The following is a 17,533-nucleotide window of genomic DNA, read 5'->3' as shown; positions in this document are numbered from 1 at the left end:
CTACCTATAATTCAATTATTAAATAAAATTGTTACAAAATATTAAAATTTTCTTTTACGTGCATCTTAATTGTAACATAATCTAGTAAAATTTAAAGTTAATTCTTATAAAAAAATTTATAATCAGTTAATTAGATTAAGAATAATGTAGTTTTGTTCTATATTTTAAGTTAAGTAACCTAATCAACATGCCATGAATAGGAAAAGATTTATCTATATTAATTTTTAAGCTTTTGATTGAGTTAGTGTCACTTTTAATTGGGTCACCAATTCGATTAGAGGTAGTGACCCAATTAGAGAAATTATGGACATACCCTTTCGTAATTAAAATAAGTTATATTATTCGATTTTATTTTTCATTTTTTAAAACCAATAAAAATATGTATATAGTGGAATTTGAACTCGAATCAATCAATTGTCAATCAATTGCATTAATAAAATTTTTAATTTACTACACAGCTAAAACTTTATTTTTGATATTTTGATATATTTTAATTTTATTATGCGCATTTTATTACTTCCATCATTTGTATATTTAAACTTTTATATTATTAATAAAACCCTTAACTGAGTTGGTGTCATGAGTTAATCGAGTACCAACTCAGTTAGGAAATGACTAATATATCCTTTTATTAAATGACTACTATTATTATTTTAATGACATTTTTGTCTTTTCATACTTTTATATAGTTTTTAACTAAAAGGAACTAAAATTAACATGTCTAAAAATTGAACCTGTGTTTAATGGATTTATAAATAGATTATTTACCACTACAATAATAATTTTTGAATAAACTTAAAAAAATTAACTTTTAATATAAAATATTTTCTCTCATCAAATTTGTGTATTTATATTATTAATAAAATCTTTATTTGAATTGATTTCATTGTTTATTACATATTATTTTTAAATACAATTTTTATTCAAAATTTATGATTTACGCATACAATAGAATCTCTCTAGTATAATTTAATTTAATTACACCTTTTAAGACGATTTAATTTTATGTTTAATTTAACCCATGTGGCTGTGGTTTACTTCTTCCGGTATATAATAAAAAAATGAATCGTCCACAGCAGGATTCGAACCTGCGCAGGCAGAGCCTAACAGATTTCGAGTCTGTCTCCTTAACCACTCGGACATATCCACGCTTAGATTATTTGATTTATAATAAATAAAAGATTATTTCCCCGCTCCTAAGAAAAAGAAAAAAAGGAAAGAAAGACCGTTGCCATTGTGCCAAAATTACAAGCATGCTATTACTTAGCTGTTTATTTTAGAAATCTCCATATTTGATAAAATAAATATGTTTTTATACAGTAATAATGTTTAAGTTGAGAAATTCTACTAAAGTCTTCACGTGCGTTATCTAGATCTCATGTAAACGAAAGAGATATAATTTTCGGTGATGCTATCCCAGCCCTTCGTAGTTTGTCTACTAAGTAAAAGAAAGGTTATATTCATTAGATGATAATAATAATGGTAAATTATTAAAATAATCACTTTTGTTTATTTCAAGTTATATATTAGTCACATTTGTTTGAAATGTTATATTTTAGTTACTTACGTTATCGTGTTGTAACATTTTAGTCACTGAGCCATTAATTGCAGTTAACTGTATAACAATAAGCTAACGTGACATGTTAAATCATCATTTCAAATAAAAAATTTAGGTTAATTTATACAATAGGTCCCTATATTTTTTCGTTTTAAGCAATTTAAATTTTTTTCTTTTATGTTCTTTTAACTTTTCTTTTTTTTTCATTCTCTTCTGCTTCTTCCTCTGTTTTCCTCCCTTCTCCATTTCTTTGAACGTAGTTTTTCTATGTTTGTCATTTGTCAAAACTAGTCCCTATACTTTTATTTTTTTTGAACAATTTAATTTTTTTCGAGTTAGGCCAGGAAAACATAGAAAAACTACGTTAAGAGAAATGAAGAATGGAGGAAAATAGAGGGAGAAGCAGAAGAGAATGAAAAAAAGAAAGTTAAAAGAACATAAAAGGAAAAAGTTAAGTTGCTCAAAATGAAAAAAAAATTTAGGGACCAATTATAGAATTTAACCTAAAATTTTTGTTTGAAATGATGATTTAACGTGCCACGTCAGCTTACAGTTACACCATTAATGGTAATTAACGGCTCAATGACTAAAATGTTACAACATGATAATGTAAGTGACTAAAACGTAGCATTTCAAACATAAGTGACTAAAATGTAACTTGAGGCAAATAAAAGTGACTATTTTGGTAGTTTATCCTAATAATAATAAGGTTTAAGGGTGTAAAAAGCCTTAAACTTTTTCAAAATAAGTAATTAAACCCCCTTCTTTTTGCATTCACTTGGGTACTTGAATTTTCACAATACATCAAAAAGGTCCTAAAACTTTTTCAAAAAAAAAAGCACTTAATCCCCCACTTTTTTTTGCATCCAATTGGGTACTTGGACTTTTGAAATGCATCAAAAGGCCTTCAAACTTTTTCAAAAAGCAATTAATTCCCTGCTTTTTTCCCCCTCAATTGGGTACTTAAATCACCCCTAAATTTTTTTCAATTAAAGTCACCACGTGTCATAACCACAGCGTGACATGTGGTAAAAATGATAAAAAATAAAAATCAATAAAAGTTATAAAATGATTAAATTTTAATAAAAAATATAAAAATAGATTTAGAATTTATTAAAAACTAGAAAAAAAATTATAAAAATTGTAAAAAAAATTATAAAAAATTGTAATTTTTTCTAAAAATCATAAAATAAAATATATAAAATATTTAGAAATATGGAAAAATTATAAAATTTATAAAGTAATAATAAAATTATTAAAAATGCAAAGAAATATAAAATTTGTAAAAAAAATTATAAAAATTATCGTACTAAAAGAAGCATTTTATAATATTTCTATAACTTTTATTGACTTGTATTTTTTTTTATCATTTCTCGCCACATATCACACTATATTGCGGAATATTATGGCTTTAATTGAAAAAAACTGGGGGTCATTAACTTTATTGATCAATGATTAAATTTAATGGTTAAAGGACCTTTTTAATGCATTTTATAATTTTTTTTATGATTTTTATTAAATTTTACAATATTTTATAAAAAATTTTACAATTTTTACAAAAAAAATTCTAATTTTTAATATTTTTATATTTTTTAATTAAAATTTAATAATTTTTATAACATTTATTGATTTTTATTTTTTTGCCACATGTCATGCCATGGTTGTGATACGGGGTGGCTTTAACTGAAAAATTAGGGACAGTTAACTTTGACGGTCAACTATTAAAGTTAATGGTCAAAGAGTCTTTTTGATGCATTTTATAGTTCAAGTATCCAATTGAGTGTAAAAACAAAGTAGAGGCTTAATTTTTTTTTTTTAAGTTTGAGAGCCTTTTTGATGCATTTTGAAAGTTCAAGTACCCAATTTAGTGCAAAAAAAAAAGCAGGGACTTAATTGCTTTTTAAGGTTTTTTTTACACCTTAAGCATAATAATAATAATAATAATAATAAATCACGATTTTCGAAAAACTCTTGAGTTAACGAGAATACTTTTTATTTTCTATCATATTACCAAATTCACATTTTGAAGTAAAATAGAAGTTGTCATAATTATAATTAAATAGAAGTTGTGATAATTATTATACATTTAAAAATATTATAATTTAATTTATATTTATTAGTTAAAAAATATTGTATTAATTTTAAAATTGAGTTATTACTTAAATAAAACTCTAAGTATAAAATGTAAACAAAAAAAAAAGTTGTCCTAATTATAATTTAAATTACAATTATTAGTTAAAATTTTTTATGTAAAAGTTGTGCTAATTTTATTTATATAAATTAGAGTTATTCTTTAAATAGAATTTTAAGTACCTTAATTATCACTTAGTTAATATATTAGAGTTAATTATGTTAATCAACAATAGTTTGAATAATGTTATTTTGCATTAATTGCATAAAGTAAAACTATAATTTATGTTAAAAATGCTTTAATTATGATTTGGAAAATTTCTATTATAATGTTTGAGTTGATAAGTTAATACATTTTAATTATATTCAATATTTCAAATAAAAAATATTATTTTATATTAATTAATGTAATTAAACTTATAATAGTTAAAAAATACACGTAAACTCACATGCAACGCATGTGACATTAAAAGTTTGTAATAATAAAGAATGGTGGTTGTTTTACTTAAACTTCAAAATAATGGGCACCAAAAGGTGAGACTAATCAGTGAAACAGGTTAGGCCTTCTTCACACCCTACCCTAATAAAATATTTGGATAATGTACTTGTACTTTAAAAATGTATAATGTGATACCTAAACTGTTAATTTGTATATTATTTGGTACCTGTACTTTCATAAAATGTCTGATGTGGTACTTGTACTTTAAAAATGTCCAATATGGTACCTGAACTAGAGGTGTTCATGGGCCGGGTCGGGCCGAGTTCGGGCTGGGCCAATAAAAAATTTCGGCCTGAGTCCTAGGCCCAGGCCCAGCCCGGCCCGAAATATGGGCCTGGAATTTTGTCCAGGCCCGGCCAGGGGGAAAATTCCTAAGCCTGGGCCCGACCCGGCCCGGCCCATTTTTTAAATAAACACCAAAAAAAATTTTAGAAAATTAAAAAAAGTATTTTAAAATATTTTTAAAAATAAAAAAAATATATTTATTATATTTGGGCCGGCCCGGGCCGGGCCCGGGCTAAAAAAGTGGTACCCGAGGCCCGGCCCATTTTCTAAACGGGCCTCATTTTTTTGCCCAAGCCCATATTTTGGGCCTATATTTTTACCCAAACCCTCCCATATTTCGGGCGGGCCGTCGGGCTGGGCCGGGCCAGGCTGGGCCGCTCGACCCATGAACACCTCTAACTTGAACTAATCAATTTGTGTATTATTTGGTACTTGTACTTTCATAAAATGTCTAATGTGGTACTTGTACTTTAAAAATGTCTAATGTGATACCTAAACTATCAATTTGAGTATTATTCGGTACCTGTACTTTCATAAAATGTCTAATGTAATACTTATAATTTAAAAATATTCAATGTGGTACTTAAACTATCAATCTGTGTATTATTATATTACTTGAAGTTAAGACCCTCAGTAAATGTTAAACCAACCAATGGAAATTCAATACATGGATTTTTTTCAAAATCATCAATTCCACTTGGAAAATGTAGCATTATATGAAAAAGATAAGTTAAAAAATAAATAGCTTGTAACACCCCATACTTGGTCCAATCGCTGGACCCAAGTTACAAGATGCTACAATAGTAAACCGAAGCATTCATATGTAATTTACTCAATAATATTTGTTAAATCAATAAATACAAGTTAAGTCTATGTTTAATATGCATTACAAACAAAACTAAGTCTCAATCAAGCTTACGAAAGCCTTTAAACTGGCTCGAAACCAAATTGGAACCATTTTGAAACTTTTACAAAAAGATAGGTAAAAAGGTAAAACAGGGGTCATACTACCATGTGGTCAGGACGTGTGACAGGATGAGGCCGTGTGGTGCAATATCACACAACCTTGTTTCTAAACCATGTAACAAACTGATGCTGTGTAATCTAGGCTTACACAACCAGGTCATACAGTTGTGTGACCCCTGTTTTACCTTTTTACCTATCTTTTTGTAAAAGTTTCAAAATGGTCATGATTTGGTCCCGAACCAGTTTAAGGGCTTTCATAAGCTCGATTAAGACTCAGTTTTGTTTGTAATGTATGTTAAACATAGACTTAACTTGTATTATTGATTTAACAAATATTATTGAGTAAATTACATATGAATGTTTCAGTTTACTGTTGTAGCATCTTGTAGCTTGGGTCCAGCAACTGGATCGGGTATGGAGTGTTACATTTATTGGTATCAAAGCTATGATTTAGTTGATTCTAAAACTGAATGTAGCATGTATTGAGTCTAGAAATACATGCCATAATAACCTATATTTTGTGTGATGCTTCTGATTCGATCTGACTATGTTTTTCTTATAAATTTATGATGTCGGCCAAATCTAATTGTACCGTAAATGATGAAGTGGAAAGTAACATTCCGGCTTCCGAACAGGGAGTAAGTTAGAGTTTACCTATATCTTAATTACCTGAAAGTGAGGACTGTGGTTCCTTCTTCCAAATGATGAATGAATGGTTTACTCAATTTATGCAAGTTAATCCGATGGTTTCACAAACTCTGCCCCATTCTGTACTTTCCCTGGTACCTGTTCGTCCTCAAAACTTGAATCAGGTAACTGTTAACTGACCTACTACAGATAAAATTCTTAAATGCGGAGTTGAATTCTGAGGATTTTATAATAGTGATCTTGCAAAAGTCGAATATTGGTTAGAAAATACTCAGCATGTTTTCAATTAAATAAACTACTCACCTAAAGATAATTTAAAATGTGTTGTATCACTGTTCAAAAAAGATGCTTATCAGTGGTGGGTTACTTTAACATTAGTGGTTCCGAGAGGTTGAGTAATATGAAAATTCTTTCAGACTGATTTTAGGAAGAGATATATCAGAAAAATGTATCTAAAGGGCAAAAAATGAGAATTTATAGACCTGAAATAGGGAACTATGTCGGTTGTTGAGTACAAACGCAAATTTGGTAATTTGAGTAAATATTCCCAAGAAAAATTAACTTCAAAGGTTGAAATGTATACCCAATTTGAGTGGGGTTTAAATGAGAATATTGAAGCAATGTTGGGAGCACTTGATATTAAAGAGTTTTTAGTGTTATCTGAGCGTACTCAGAAAATGGATGCGATTTGGAGTGAAAAGAAATGAGCAAAAGCTAAAAATGAAAGTTCGAGAAAGCAAAGCATGTCCAAAATTTTTTCGAATCCTTCGCTTAAGGAACCAAGAGATTTCAGGAGCCAGTCTATTCCTTCTATCGGGAATATGAGAAAGAGTACATTTCGACAAACTCATTCAAAGGCTTAGGCTACTTTAGTAGCGAGTGCTGGTAGCATGCGGAATACAAACACACCTGTTTGTGATCATTGTGGCAAAAATCATTTTGGTGTTTGTAGATTAAAAAAGGGAGCCTATTTTCGATGTGGTTCGCTTGAACATTTCTTGAGGGATTGTCCGAATAAGGCTGAATTAGGTTCAAAACATACTACTAGACCAGCAACTGTTTCTTAGAAAGGTAGAAGACCGAGACTTGGGAATACTCCTAGAGCTAGCCGGAGTGAGGCATGCGATACGACTATTAGATCATAAGGTCAAGCACCAGCTAGAGCTTATATGGTCCCTACTAGAGAGGAGGCTATAGCAGCCAACGTTATCGTTGGTACTTTTACTCTTTTTAATGTTACTGTTTATGCATTGATTGAACTTGGGTTAACACATTCCTATATATGCACAACTTTAGTAAAAAGAAAAAAGAATTTACCAATAGAGTTGACTGAATTTGATATTAGGGTGTCAAATCTGATAGGTTAGAGTGTGATAGTTAATAAAGCCTATAAAAACTGGCCATTGAAAATTTGGGGTTACAAATTTCCTATTTATATAATATTGTTGTCGTTTAATGAATTCGATACTATTCTGGGTGTGGATTGGGTAACAATTCATGATGTAGTTGTCAATTGCAAAAAGAAGCAAATTGTTTTGAAATGTCCATGTGGTGATTTGATTAGTGTTGAAATTGATAGATCCGACTGTGCCACTAGTATTGTATCAGCTTTGACTGCTTAGAAGTTGATTCGGAAAGGTGTTGAAGCTTATCTGACACATATTTTAGAACTCAAGCCTCTGAATTAAAGTTAGATCAAGTTCCAACAGTGCATGAGTTTGCTGATGTTTTTTAGAAGAATTACCCAGGTTACTGCCAGAAAGGGAAGTCGAGTTTGGGATTGATCTTGTACCAGGGAGTGCTCTGATATTTATTGTGTCATACAGAATGACACCTAAAAACTTAAAGAATTGAAAGCACAATTGTAGGAATTAATAGATCGGGGATTCATTAGACCAAGTGTATCACCGTGGGGTACTCCAATGTTATTCGTGAAAAAGAAAGATGACACTTCGAGATTATGTATCGATTACCGGCAGTTGAATAAGGCGACTGTAAAGAATAAACATATGTTATCTCGAATGGATGACTTTTTTGACCAATTGAAAGGGGCCATTGTGTTTTCGAGAATCGACCTGTGATCGAGATATTATCAGTTGCAAGTCAAAGAACTGAATGTGTCAAAAACAACGTTCAGAACTCGTTACGACCATTATGAATTTCTTGTTATGCTGTTCGATTTGACGAATGCTCCTGCTACATTCATGGATCTAATGAATAGAGTGTTTCAGCCACATTTAGATTGATTCATAGTTGTGTTTATTGACGACATTTTAATTTACTTGAAAAATAAAGTTGAGCATGACCAACATTTGAGAGTAGTGTTACAAACTCTGTGTGAAAAACAACTTTATGCTAAATCCAGTAAATGTGAGTTCTAGTTACCTAAGGTTGGATTTTTGGGACATGTGATTTCTGTGGATGGTATTCGGGTTGATTCGAACGTCTAAAACCCTTAACTTCATCTTATATTATATTATATTAATTTGCGTTGCCATATTTTTAATCACAAACCCTTCCTTCATTTAAGTAAATTCCGCGGGGGCCCTACTCCTTGTGGTTATGGATGAGAACTTTGGCTCTTAATTGAATGATTATATACAACTAGGACCTCCCTCACCAATAATTCAAATTCTATCCATAGTGCTGTGTAAATGGAAATCACAACACATGGAATATTATCAATCTTGTAGGCTTCGGGTTGCATGTCGGCTAAGAAATCAATGAACAAAAATAAAAATGAAAACTGAAGAAGCAGCAAAATCTTAAAGCCTGCCCTTCAAAAATTTAATTTTTTCTTTTATTAATACTCGATTTGATTAAACATGAGGTATAATTATTTAATGAATGATTTAACAATGAATGATTTTGTGAAAGATAATGAGATTAGCATCAGGTTGTGATTAGCTCTCAAGTCATGTGTTTTGCATATATTATCTATTGATTCTTGGTTTTTGTTACCTAACATATTTCTTGAAAAGAAAAGAGTTGAGGAAGATGGCATGGATAGTTCTGTTGAAGTATCAGATCGTATAAAGCTGGTAATTCATTCCCTTTTTTCCTCTTTAGCTCTTCATTGCTGCATATGGTAATATATAAGAGGTGGTGGTTCAAATAAATCATATAATCAAATTATTTGTTATAAATCAAGCTTTTAGCTCAAAATCAATTTAGTCATGAAAAAAAATGATTGTATTTAATTTATGCCTGAAAAAACTAGGATATAAGGCTTTGTTTAGCCGAGTTTAATGTCTCCTGCTAGCAGTTGTACGGTTTTGAGTCTGACAATATCTCTCTTTTCTAAATAAATCCATTTATTAAGCTTAAATGTATCTAAGTAGCATTCATATATATATATATATTTACTGGTTTTGGTAGTTTAGTTCATCTTTGACTTCTCATGTTAATTTAGATTTGCTGAGAACAACTTATCAGAAGTGATGTTGAACAATTGGATGGAGAAGGAAAGAAACTTAGCTTAAAACTTGATTCCATTAACAATGATATTGTTGCAACTATCTTATTTAGCACGTCTTGATTATTTTGTATTATCCAAATACATATTCTTGTAGGCTGTAGCCTAATTTTTGTAGGTTAAGTTGTTGTATTTTAAATTTAGTCTTTTCATTTACTTAATTTTTATTCTATTAATTCATTTTAAATTATATTTGTATTAAATATTTGGATTAGATGAAGTTTATTTGGATTATGTTTAAATTATAGTTGGGCTATTTTTTTATTTTATTGTTTAATTAAGATTAGAAATAAATTAAAATACTAGTAATTGGATCTTATACTGATAGTTTGTTTTTCATTAGTATATTTATATTCATAAGACCCTTTATCCACAGTTCAAATGTCGCTATAGGTTTAAGGATATAATTGAAATTTTACTTAAATGGAAGTGTCGCTATAGCTTTAAGGATATAATTGGAAATTTATATGACCTTTTTACCAATGCACATGATCTTCGATACAAATATTAGTGAATTTACTTTTGTAGATGGCACTTATATCGATAGTGACTACTTTAGCGGCACCTGACCGTTGGTATAGGCTTTTGGACCTATTTCAACGGTCTCATTTTCCGTCGACAAAAGTTTATATCGATGTTACATGTACTAATGGTGATTTTTCCATCGAAATAACCCTTTTGGGCATTTGTATAGGGTTTTCAGGCTTATATCGACTAAATTTTAGTTTTTAGTAACAATTTTTGAATCGTCAATATATGAAAAATTATTTGTAGTGGTTGCATCCAGTATTAAAAGAAATTCCAAGATATAATTCATTTGAATGGAGTTACTTTCTGTTAGTGTATGATATGCAATAAATTAGAGCTTTTGATGAGAAATCTAGTGGTTGATAAAGCATTTGTGAAGAGAAGATAATGGAATTATGGAAGGCAACTTTGAAATATTCAAAAATGAATTCCATATGCTTTAATAAAAAATGTTCATTGAAATAAAAAAAAACAACAATCCAATCATTAGAAAAATATATACACTCAACCTTCTCTATAATTGTAACAACTCGATTTTCAATGATACCGAAAAATACGGTTTCAGAATTAAATTTTCATAAATTGAGTCCATAAATATAAAATATGGATATTTACAGAGTTAAAATAAAAGTATATTGAAGATTGGTCGAATAATTTTGTCAATTAAATAGTTAATTAAGGCTTAGGAATTAAATTATAAAAGTCCAATCATTATAGAGTTTTAATTGACAAAATGTTTAAGGACCTAAATAACAATTAACCAACAGTCCAAAATGGTAATTAAGCCATTTCTAAATAGGAGTTGGTGGATGATGATGGTATATTCCATTAGACATGATTAAATGTTAAATTGAGTTAATAAAATCATGATCAAGTTAACTAATCTAGGTTAATTAATAATTAATCAAAGTATAAAAGGTAGAAATAAGTGGGATTTGACCATCGTCTTCCTCATTCTTATTGTCCACCATAGAAAGAACTGGATGAAAGCTTCCAAAACCTTTGTGACTTTCGGCCTTTGTCTAGGTATGAAATTCAAGTAATTTTCTTACAATTTTTATAGATTCATGACCATGTGAGCTTGATTTAGCTAACACATGTGTCAATTTGGCCAATTGTTGAAATTTTATCAAGTTTCTATTGTTTGATTAATTGATGAAATAGGCTTGGAATTGATAAATATTGAGTTTAGATTATGAAAAGGACTAACTTGTAAAGTTAGTTAAGCTTGTTTATTAGCTTTGTTACATTAGGAACCAAATTAAATAAATGTAAAAATAGTAATGGAATTATGTTATAAATAAAAAGTATAAGATCTTTAATGAGAATATGTGAAATCACATTTTAATCCGAAACTAGAAACCGAAAGTTATGCTTATCCCGACTAAATTTAATAAATGTAAAATATGAGAGAAATCAAAAACAGGTTTACATAGGATCATGCATCTTATGACATTGTGTGAAAATTTTTGGTATTGATTTGATATATAAAATATTTGTCTAGATCAAGAATTGGATCAAAGTGGAGCTAATAAGGGAAAAGCCAAAATTGTGGATTTGTCACACCCTATTTTCATTAAGGACTAGAAGATAAAGGAATTGGGATTGAATTAAATTAGATGATGAGTTGGCAGACCCTACTGAGAAATTTAGAAATTTTAGTGGCTGATGATCAATTAGTTAGATTTCATTTCTGGTTTGGTTGAGATTGAATTGGTTGGTTCCATAAGTGGGGGACACAATGATTACAAGTGATAGGCTATTAGAGATTGGGAGACCGTGTAAGGGAGTTATATATTTGGAAGAGATGGGATATTCTTGCAAAAGGAATTATTTTTAATTTTATTTATAATTTTCTTCTCATCTGCATCATCTTCTTCGGTTGTTCAAAGAAAAGGAGAATTTAAGAGAGTTCTGCATGGAGTAGTAGTCGTAAGAATTGAAGTTTGAAAGAAGAGAAATTGAGAAACTGGTAAGCTTTCTTATCCATCTGTGCTCGTGAATTAGAGAAAGAAGGAGGGTAAGGACTCCTAATAAGTTTCTATAAATTGGGTCCTAGATATTAAGGTTTGAATACCTTCGATTTAACCGAAAAATAGTTATCATTCTTAGTTGCCAGGACGAAGGAGGCTCTGACATTTGAACAAGCTAAGCTAACTAGGATAAGGGAAGTAAGGTGAGTTTCTATACTCAACTTTTGGGTGATCAATGATGTTTTGTTGCTTGCATGAACCATATTCATGTTTGCTCTAAGTTGTGTCAAAGACAATGGTTGTTTATGAACATGGAGGATGAGTAAACTGTATACACATAATATTGTGAATGTATACTATTGCAAGTTTATTTGTTGAATGTTATATGGTTGTGAATTGATGAATAGATGAATGGCGTACTATATGTTATAGTAACTAGCACAATGAATTGTATGAAATACATGTTTATATTGAATGCTGAGTACGGAGGGAACTTACCTTGACGGGGTAGATGAAGATAGGAATAATTGGCGGAATGAAGGAATGGACGGATTGAAAGGGGATGCAAAGGGGTTTAGCGACATCATGGAATGATATCTACTAGCTTTCTAGAGCGGCATCGTGACGATGATCTATTGATTTTATGGAGTGACACCGCGATGTTGGTTATCAGCGGGTCCTTTAAGATGACAATGTGTAAATGGTATACAAGTCTTTCGAGGTGACACTGTGTAAATGGTATATAGGTCCTTAGGGGAAACACCTCGAAAGGGGTCTATAGAGTATCTGAAATCACAAGTCTATGGTTACGCCATGGCATGATCCAATGGTGAATAGGTATACATTATGGAAAACAAGAAAGTCTGCAGAGACAATAAATAAGAAAGTTCACCAAGACATTCAGGGGGAAGTCCTTGAATGATTAGCGCGACAAATAGTGTGACAGATTGAACATGAAGTATTTGAGAACAAGGGTAAACAGGATAATAAGAAAAAGGCTGGCAGAAGGGTCTAATAATGCAGGTAAACCTGTTAATAAGGGGACTCACTGGAACGATGGAAATGTGCAAGTGTACACAATTGCAACAAGTAATAAAGTGACAAGTAAATGTCGAGTTATCATACCCACAGGGACTGTGTAAGAAAATATTTATAAAATGCAATTAAAAACACTTTGGTGAAGGAAAATCGTTTGTTTTGAAAAAGGGTTTAATAAAACTAGATTTTAACTAAGAAAATTAAAAGGTAAAAAATATTCCAATGCATGATTTCTGAAAAACAAATTTAATCAACAGGACATATTTGTGTTAGATCAATTGCATTTCTTAACTTAATATTACTAAAACAATGTTCATGTTGTTATGAATAAATTCATGGCAACTTTTTTAATCTGTTAACTGTAGCACATACAAACCTACATAATTAACTAATCTCTTGAACATATTACTATGTCAATTCAAACACTTAATCAATTTTAATAAACAAGTAAAAGATTAAGTGAAGTAACAATATATTCCTACATTGAAACAGTTTAATCACAATAATCTTGCAAGTTATGCAAGACTAGTGTACCATTTAATATCATCGCTAATTTAACCCTCAACTACCTTAGAAGATTAAATATGCATTGATTAAGTATTGTGTCAATTAATTACAATTTCAATACAATTAATAATTAATTCATTAGTTACCTTACAATTGTAATGCAAATATAACATTATCATAGTTTTACTTAATCAAAAAATTTACCAAGACCTATAACAACACACATATGATTTTAATAACTTAAGTAGACAAAATGCAAATAACCTAACACGAATTAAATTTAAGCCATTTTAATTAAATTTAGACAAAAAAATAAAAAATATTCATATACATGTTCATAACAACAACAATAAACGTTAAAAGATAGGAAACTAGAATCAAATCTGGTGTTTCTCCAAAGCTTGACTAGTTTGCTCCGCTTCTCCTTCTCTACTCGTTCTGTTGAACCGAGGCTTCTATAAGCACTTGAATGCTACTACCCAAGGTGGTTGAAAGGCTCTTTTCCAAGAGATAAATCGGCAATGGAAAGTAGAAGGGAAAAATGGGAGACAAGGGAGAGAAAGTGAGTGAAAGAGAAAGAGAGATGTATGGGATGAGAGGTGTGTTGAATGAATAGGTGAAATGGGGTATTTATAGGTGGGAGTGGCTACTAAAAATAGAAAATAATTAGCAGCCACACTCCATTCATGATCGGGAAATTTTCACGACTCAAATCATCACTAAGGCGAGTTCGTATCACCACTAATGCAGAAGTTGAAGATTTCAACTTGCTATATTTAGCTAGGGGCAAATCTACAAAAGCATAATAAGTGAAGGGGTTTGAATGCGATTTCAAGGGGACTTCAAGGGCTGATTTGCAAGTAAATAAATAAACTAATTTAACCTGATTGGGTCAACATGTTGGACGGGTTTGGGCAGCCCAATTGCTCAGTTGGATTAGTCTTTCGTATTAACACAATTGGTCATCCTTTCCATAATATAATTAATAATAATTATGTAACCCAAAATAAATTGGATACAAATTAAAATTAATTATATTATGTATTAATATTCATAATTTGGACCGTCTTAGGTTGAAAAATTAATTTGCCTCGGTGCTTCAAAAATCGCTTCACGGTTTTGAGCTTCTAGTAGTGTTTGTCAAGCCAATTTTCACCCTTTATGCAAATCTGTCAAAAATAAATAAAAATTTGTGAGAATTTATTATAAAATTAATTAAAATTAAATATGTTAATAATTTGAGTAAAATTTAATTATTCCATAATTATATTATATTTTCAACAAGAATTACTACAAAACTGCATGAATTTGAGTTAAAAAGGGCATAAAAAAGTCTATATATTTTTGTGTTTCCACTCGCCAAATTTTGTCAATGAAGGGACTTGGTATAAACAGTCTTAATGCGACAGTAGTAGTAGAAGGGATATTTTCCTTTAAGGTATTTTAAATATCTGCTGGTATGAATCCACTAGTGTTTGGCGAGTAAACCAGTATTGAGGATGATAATAGGATGATCAAGCGAAACCTAAACCTAAGGATCTGCGGGTAAAAAGGCAGCTAGAGACGGGCAAGTCTGCTAAGGCTCACTTTGAAGCCATGATCGTCCAAGCAGTTTGACCGATAAAGTCCACTAGAGATCTACAGAGAAATAGGATTTACGATTAAGACTATGTGATGCGGGATAGTCCATAGGGGCTATTAGACGAGGAAGTTCACCAAGGGCTACCTTGGACGGACAATCCTTTGGGAAGTAGCGGGAGAGATAGTTCGTTGGGAGCTATCTATTAGTTTCAGTTTATTAAAAGGTTAGACTAAGGAGAACAAATATCTTAGGGCTACATTTCTAGGTATGAGTCAGCCAGGAAAAACGAGGGCGTTTATTCAATTAGCTTATTATCATGTTCAAAACCGTGAAATAGGACAAATAGAATCCTTCCTTGATGATGGACCACAATAGGGCTAAGCAAGAAGAAGGTATTCGTTAAGGTAATATGGAAAATCCTAAGTTTAGTCTAGTATTGGATTTACGAATCTAGATAAGGATCTGAAATTGAGGTGAGGATAATTAAAAGGTAACCAGTGGTAGTTAAAGAATTATATATCCAAGGGTATGATTAACTGTGAGAGTTAAGCTTGCTAAAGTTAAAAGGAATCTAGGATGAGACGGAACAAGGCTAAGACTATAGGGAATCATCGTTATTGAATGATGCATATATGTCTAAAATAGTGGATAAGTCCACCAACCGTGAGCATCAGAAAAAGGCAAGGCGTCGACTATATCGAAAAATTTGCGGAATGCCCAAGGACAGACAGATAGTTTGGAATTTATGTCTTTATTCTTATTTCCTGATTTGGTTTCTAAGTTTTCATGATTTTTCATTAGAGGCTATCAACTTATGGCTTTTTTCAATTTAAGCCCTCAATTATTTCTTAATTTTTGAACTTAAAGGGAATCAGATGTGACAATTCTCCCACCCTAAAAAGTATTTCTTCCTCAAAATTTCGTTTCACATCAACCTTAGAGGCAGACTTAGAGAAATTCTTCTTTATTCTTACCAATTCTTTAACTTGGTTTCCTTTCCATACATTTATGTGATTCTTGTTCCGCTCAATCAGTGAATCCCTCTATACTTAACTAAATGTTGGTACCGGCTCGTTGGCGAGCATTTAGCCTTTACCTTGTTCGATACGCTCTAGTCCATAGATTCTTCTCACACTTTTAATTTGGCAAACGCTCTGAGGTGAACATCGCTTGACTGATAGCTTATCATTTTTTTAACCCTGGCATATAATTCCTTAAATTCTAGATTTATTCGTGTGCTACTCCGTCCCTTTTTGGAGGCCAATTTCCATCTCGTTCTATATTAGCTAAGTTAACCTATAAAATATTTTTACCACTATATAGGCAAAGTACCAGGGTTACTACTCTAATTCCGGAGTTTTTCTCCAATAGTATCAGCGGCTCATCAACCTTACTCGGAAATGGCTATCATTGAACAGACATATGACTAGTTTTACTTTCATGAGGGTGACACCCTAGTGGGTAACAGTTGACTGGCAATCCAACCTTGGAAATCTTAAAGGATTTTTAGTTCTCCCAATGTCAACAGTTATCCTACCTGTATTGATGGATTTGAACAGTTCCTTACCATCCATTAAATTTTTTCATAACTCCCCTCAATCTCCTATTGTTACAAATAAACCAAAATGTTAAGGGGAAGTTCACAAATTCACATACTGTTTGTTGGATTAATTTTCAAAATATTTCTCACTTCTCTTCTTCCTGTCTTTCTTTTCTCATCTAATTACATTACTAGAGTTCATTTCCCTTACTTCTCCATACGTTAAAGCCTCGAAATAAAATCCTTTATTATTTGCCTTTTCCCCTGTTCACTAGCTAATCCTCCCTAGTAGGCATAGGCAAAGTGAAGATTCCTAATTTTTAGGGGCATACCCACCATATACCATATGGTGGTTTACCTGCTACCCTGGGAAATCTGTTTTCCCTGCCTTACTTTTTTTCTCGGTGTGGGTCGAGGGAAAGGTCGTCTAGGCGATGCTAATGACTACCTCATCTTCCCCTAGAAGAGACTTTTTACTGCTGGAGATTATACATCTCCATTTTTGGTCAATCTAGAACAAGGAAAGGGCCTGCCTCAAGAACATGGGAAGTTCTTTTCCTTAACCTCCCCGTTCTTTCCCATGGCCTGGCTCATTGTGACTCATTCTGTAATATTACAGGGAGACCACATAAGTATCACTCATCTCCCTATCTTCTTCCTGTTAGGGCTTCATCTCTCTTCTTTAACATCCTTGTTGGCTTCCTTTCACTATCGACAGGGTAGAAAAACCCTTGTTTGCTCTTCAAAGTAGAAGTGAAGCTAGGTGGGGTGAACTTAAGAAGGCCATTTATTCTGGTGGACAAA

At 31.3% G+C, this 17,533-nt stretch overlaps 1 non-coding gene across 1 annotated transcript; it reads right to left on the bottom strand.

Annotated features, from left to right (window-relative positions):
* Window positions 1–1,067: 1,067 nt before the first annotated feature.
* On the bottom strand, window positions 1,068–1,149 carry TRNAS-CGA (transfer RNA serine (anticodon CGA)). Its single transcript has one exon. It is a non-coding gene; the product is annotated as a tRNA-Ser (tRNA).
* Window positions 1,150–17,533: the final 16,384 nt, after the last annotated feature.

The sequence above is a fragment of the Gossypium hirsutum genome, chromosome D03 (genome assembly GCF_007990345.1).
Source record: "Gossypium hirsutum isolate 1008001.06 chromosome D03, Gossypium_hirsutum_v2.1, whole genome shotgun sequence".
Classification (NCBI taxonomy): Eukaryota; Viridiplantae; Streptophyta; class Magnoliopsida; order Malvales; family Malvaceae; genus Gossypium; species Gossypium hirsutum.
This window is presented reverse-complemented; position numbering and strand designations above follow the sequence as displayed.